Source organism: Triticum aestivum, chromosome 1A (assembly GCF_018294505.1).
Source record: "Triticum aestivum cultivar Chinese Spring chromosome 1A, IWGSC CS RefSeq v2.1, whole genome shotgun sequence".
Taxonomy (NCBI): domain Eukaryota; kingdom Viridiplantae; phylum Streptophyta; class Magnoliopsida; order Poales; family Poaceae; genus Triticum; species Triticum aestivum.
This window is the reverse complement of record NC_057794.1, coordinates 34,665,200-34,671,578: the sequence shown is the minus strand read 5'-3', so window position 1 is coordinate 34,671,578 and position 6,379 is coordinate 34,665,200.

The window sequence follows — 6,379 nt, the reverse complement described above, 5'->3', positions numbered from 1 at the left end:
GATGTTTGGAGTCACTTGATTTTGAATCGGTTAACACATGCGAGCCATGCCCATAGGCAGGATGACTAAGACCCCGTTTTAAGGTACAATGAAACAGGCAAGTGACTTGTTGGAAATCATGCATGCTGATGCGTGTGATCCAATGAGAATTGAAGCGTGCGGTGGATATCGCTATTTTCTCATCTTCACTGACAATTTGGGTAGATATAGGTATATCTACTTAATGAAGCACAAGTCTAAAACGTTTGAAAAGTTCAAGCGATTTTAGAGTGAAGTTAAGAATCATCATAACAATAAGATCATGTTCCTACAATCTGATCAAAAGGGGATTTTCTGAGTTATGAGTTTGGCAATCACTTAAGACATTGTGGAATTGTTTCACAGTTGAAGCCACCTGGAACACCACAAGGTAATGGTGTATCCGTACGTCGTAATCGAACCTTATGAGATATGGTGCGATCTATGATGTCTCTTACCGATCTACCGTTTTCATTTTGAGGTTATACGTTAGAGACAGCTGCATTCACTTTAGATAGGACACCATCTAAGTCCGTTGAGACGACATCATATGAACATTGGTTTGGTAAGAAACCAAAGTTGTTGTTTCTTAATGTTTGGGGATGCGATGCTTAGGGCTTCAGCCGGAGAAGCTCGAACCCAAAGCGGACAAACACATCTTCATAGGATACCCAAGGGTGACAGTTGGGTATACCTTCTATCTCAGATCCGAGGGCAAATTGTTTGTCGCTAAGAACGGGTCCTTTCTCGAGAAGGAGTTTCTCACGAAAGAATTGAGTGGGAGGAAGATAGAACTTGATGAGGTTGTCGAACCTCTACTTCAACCAGAGAGTGATGCAACATAGAAAGATGTTTTCTGTGGAGCCTATGTCTGTTGTATAGGAAGTTAATGATAGTGATCATGAAGCTTCGGATCAAGTTGCTATCGAACCTCGTAGGTCGACAAGGATATGTACTACTCCTGAGTGGTACGGTAATCCTGTCTCAGATATCATGTCGTTGGACAACAATGAACCTACGAGCTATGGAGAAGCGATGGTGGGCCCGTATTCTGACAAATGGTTAGAAGCCATGAAATCCGAGATAGGGTCCATATATCAGAACAAAGTATGGACTTTGGTGGACTTGCCTGTTGATCGGCAAGCCATTGAGATAAATGGATCTTTAAGAAGAAGACGGACGTGGGCGGTAATGTTACCGTCTATGAAGCTCGACTTGTGGGAAAGAGTCTTTTCACAAGTTCAAGGAGTTGACTACGCTCACCCGTAGCGATGCTTAAGTCCGTTGGAATCATGTTAGCATTAGCTGTATTTTTCGATTATGAAATCTTACAGATGGATGTCAAAACAAGTTTTCTTACCAAGTTTTCGTAAGAAAAGTTGTATGTGATATAATAAAAGGTTTTGTCGATCCTAAGGATGCTAAAAGGTATGCTGGCTCCAGCAATCCTTCTATGGACTAGAGCAAGCATCTCGGAATCGGAATATATGTTTTGATGGAGTGATCAAAGCTTTTAGGTTTATACAATGTTTGCTAGAAACTTGTATTTACAAGAAAGTGAGTGGGAGCACTACAACATTTCTGATAAGTATATGTGGATGACATATTGTTGATCCGAAATAATGTAGAATTTCTGGAAAGCATAAATGGTTGTTTGAAGAGTGATTTTCAAAGGAAGACCTGGATAAAGCTGCTTACAAATTGGGCATCAAGATCTATAGAGATAGATCAAGACGCCTGATGATACTTTCAAAGAACGCACACCTTGACATGTTTTTGAAGGAGTTCAAAATAGATCAGTCAAAGAAGGGGTTCTTACCTGAGTTGTAAGGTGTGAAGTTGAGTAAGACTCGAAGATTAACCACGGCAGAAGAAAGAGGAAGGACGAAGGTCGTTCCCTATGCTCTTGTCATAGGCTCTATACGGTATGCCATGCTGAGTACCGCACCTGATGTGTGCCTTGACACATGTCTGGCAAGAGGGTACAAAGGTGATCTAGGACTGGATCACCAGATAGCGGTCAAAATTATCTTTAGAAGAATAAGGAAATATTTCTTGGTTATGGAGGTGATAAAGAGTTTGACGTAAAGAGTTACGTCGATGCAAGCTTAACACCTATCCGGATAGCTCTGAGTAGAGATACCGGATACGTATAATGGAGCAACAATTTGGAATAGCTCCAGGTGGAACGTGGTAGCAGCATCTACGATATGACATAAAGTTTTGCGAAATACATAGGGATTTAAATATGGCAAGACCCGTTGACTACAACCTCTCTCACAAGCATAACATGGTCAAACCCAGAACTCTTTGAGTATTTATCACATAGTGATGTGAACTAGATCATTGAGTCTAGTAGACTCTTGGATGTTGGTCACATGGCGATGTGACCTATGAGTGTTAATCACATGGCGATGTGAACTAGATTATTGACTCTAGTGCAAGTGGGAGACTGTTGGAAATATGCCCTAGAGGCAATAATAAATTGGTTATTATTATATTTCCTTGTTCATGATAATCGTTTATTATCCATGCTAGAATTGTATTGATAGGGAACTCAGATACATGTGTGGATACATAGACAACACCATGTCCCTAGTAAGCCTCTAGTTGACTAGCTTGTTGATCAATAGATGGTTATGGTTTCCTGACCATGGACATTGGATGTCATTGATAACGGGATCACATCATTAGGAGAATGATGTGATGGACAAGACCCAATCCTAATCCTAGCACAAAGATCGTGTAGTTCGTTTGCTAAAGCTTTTCTAATGTCAAGTATCATTTCCTTAGACCATGAGATTGTGCAACTCCCGGATACCGTAGGAGTGCTTTGGGAGTTCCAAACGTCACAACGTAATTGGGTGGCTATAAAGGTACACTACAGGTATCTCCAAAAGTGTCTGTTGGGGTGGCACGAATCGAGACTGGGATTTGTCACTCCGTGTAAACGGAGAGGTATCTCTGGGCCCACTCGGTAGGACATCATCATAATGTGCACAATGTGATCAAGGAGTTGATCACGGGATGATGTGTTACGGAACGAGTAAAGAGACTTGCCGGTAACGAGATTGAACAAGGTATCAGGATACCGACGATCGAATCTCGGGCAAGTATCGTACCGCTAGACAAAGGGAATTGTATACGGGATTGATTAAGTCCTTGACATCGTGGTTCATCCGATGAGATCATCGTGGAGCATGTGGGATCCAACATGGGTATCCAAATCCCGCTGTTGGTTATTGACCGGAGAGTTGTCTCGGTCATGTCTGCATGACTCCCGAACCCGTAGGGTCTACACACTTAAGGTTCGATGACGCTAGGGTTATAGGGAAAGTATGTATGCGGTTACCGATGTTGTTCGGAGTCCCGGATGAGATCCCGGATGTCACGAGGAGTTCCAGAATGGTCCGGAGGTAAAGATTGATATATAGGAAGTATGGTTTTGGCCACCGGAATTGTTCCGGGCATCACCGGTAGTGTACCGGGACCACCGGAGGGGTCCGGGGGTCCACCGAGAGGGGCCACAGGCCCCGGAGGCATACATGGGCCAAGTGTGAGAAGGGACCAGCCCCTAGGTGGGTCGGGGCGCCTCCCCACCAAGGCCCATGCGCCTAAGGGGAAGAGGGGGCAAACCCTAAGGGCAGATGGGCCCTAAGGCCCATGCCTGGTGCGCCTCCCTCTCCCCCCCACTTGGCCGCCACCCCAGATGGGGATCTAGGGCTGCCGCCACCCCTAGGGAGGAAACCCTAGGTGGGGGCGCAGCCCTCCCTCTTCCCCTATATATAGTGGAGGCAAAGGGGCAGCCCAACAGATGAGGTCCTTCCCCTGTTGGCGCAGCCCTACCCCTCTCCCTCCTCGTCTCTCGTAGTGCTTGGCGAAGCCCTGCTGGAGTCCCGCGCTCCTCCACCACCACCACGCCATCGTGCTGCTGCTAGATGGAGTCTTCCCCAACCTCTCCTTCTCCCCTTGCTGGGTCAAGGCGTAGGAGACGTCACCGGGCTGTACGTGTGTTGAACGCGGAGGTGCCGTCCGTTCGGCACTAGGATCATCGGTGATTTGGATCACGACGAGTACGACTCCATCAACCCCGTTCACTTGAACGCTTCCGCTTAGCGATCTACACGGGTATGTAGATGCACTCTCCTTCCCCTCGTTGCTACATTACTCCATAGATTGATCTTGGTGATGCGTAGAAAATTTTGAATTTCTGCTACGTTCTCTAACAGCGGGCACCTTCCAGGTCAACCCGTCTCCACATCACTCGCAATTAAGCTCGCGCGGGTACCCCTCAGGGTCGACCCGTCTTTCCAAGTAACAGGGGTAAAGTCCAAGTACCCGTGTGTCCAAACATTAAGGGGAAAACCCGAGGAATCACCCCCGGTGAATTCCACTTGATGTAATCATCAAGGTGAACGTAAGAGGATCCACCCTCGAGGTTCACACTTGAGGGGTTGCACGACAGAGCCGTATCGGAAGTGGTTAAGGAGGAAATCACCCTCGATGACCACGACCGAATAGCTACACTACAGGTTAACAACAGAAGTGCTGAAGAGGTCTCACCCTCGGCACTCGATAGTAACCCAGTAGTGTCGAGCAACTAAGAGGAAAGTGATGTGCGGTGTCGGGGCCTGGTCTTCGATCCCGTTGATCGGGTCTTCGATGATGAAGCGGGGGCAACAGGGACAAGGTGGGGGTCACTGATGTATCACTAACCAACCTATACTAAGCAGTTTAGGATAAGCAGATAAGGTATGAAAGCAGGTAACAACAACAGGCTATGCATCAGAGTAGGATCATACAGAAAGCAGTAGCAGTTCTAATGCAAGCATGAGAGGGAAAGAAATAGGCGATGTCGGAATGCTCAAGGGGGGTTTGCTTGCCTGGTTGCTCTGGCAAGGAGGGGTCATTGTCGACGTAGTCGATCACAGGGGCATCAGCAGCGGTCTCGGGGTCTACCGGAGAGAAGAGGGGGAAGAAACAGTAAATACAGAGCAAACAGATGCATCACTAAGCATAACATGGCAATATGTTGTGCCGGGTGTGACCTAACGTATGGCTACACGAGATAGGTGAAGGGGGAATTCAACCGGGAATGTTTTCCCGGTTCCGGATCTGTGTCAGACAGCTGACCGGAGGGGGATGTTTCAGGTTCAGATAGTTAGAGGCATCTGACAGGTAAACATATCGCGTATTCGGATTCGTCTCTTTGTTCTGAGCAACTTTCATGTACAAAGTTTTCCGATCCGAGCTATGGTTTATTTTATATGAATTTCTAAAGATTAAACCATTTTCTGGAAGTACTAAATTAACAGAAAAGGAATATGACATCAGCATGACGCCATGCTAACATCAGCAAGTCAACAACGGCTATACAGGTCAAACCTGACATGTGGGACCCACCTGTCAGTGTCTAATTAACTAAACAAATTTGTTTTAGTTATTAAATGTTTTAATTAGGTTAAATATGCGGTGGGACCCGCGTGTCAGTGGCACTGAGTGCCTAGTCAGCATAGTTGACCACGGTTAACATGGTCAACTGAGTCCAGGGGGCCCACGGGCAGCGACCCAGAGGCGGGCCCTGCCGGTGCCAGGTCAGCGCCGGCACCGGAGTTGGCTCCGGCGAGCCAAAACGCGGCGGAGGGTGCCGTCGAGTCTCGGGTTCCGCCACGGTGGGTCTTCGGACGCGTGTCTAGGCGCGTTCGACGCGGCTCGACGTCCCACGCGCGATGGCGCTGCTGGTTGGGCTAGGGGATGGCCGGAACATCGCCGGCGACGAGTGGAGGTGGCGGTGGTTTTCGGGCGTTCGACTCAACGGCAGCAGCAGCGCGCTAAGCGTGAACTAACGGGCGCGGGAGGTGCTACGCAACGCAACAAGCACGTACGCATCAATAGAAGAAGCTACGGGGCACGGCAGCAACGAGCTCGCCGGCCATGGCGGACGGCGGAGCCCAGAATCACGGGGACGACGGCCGAGCACGCTAGAACGTGAAAGAGAGGGAGGGGAGCAACGCGGAGGCTCACCGAGCGGCTCATGGAGGCCGGTGAATGGATTAGGAGCAGCAGAGCTAGCCGGAGTGGAGGAAGATGGCGACGACCGAACGGGGAAGGCGGCGTCGATCCGGTCGGTGAGGTGGCGCCGAGCTCGAGCTCGTGGTCGGAGAGGGAGTACCGGTCGTCGGCGGAGCTTCTGGTCACCAAGAGGAGGCGCGGGAACGGCGGTGGCCGCGTGACCGGAGTGGCGCGGAGACGGCTGCGTTTGGCGAGGTGTAGAACAGAGGGGAGAGCGAGCGACGAGGGAAAGGGGAGTGGCAGGTGGGCGAGTGGGAGGCGAGGGGGCCGAGGCGTCGGGGCGGCCTTA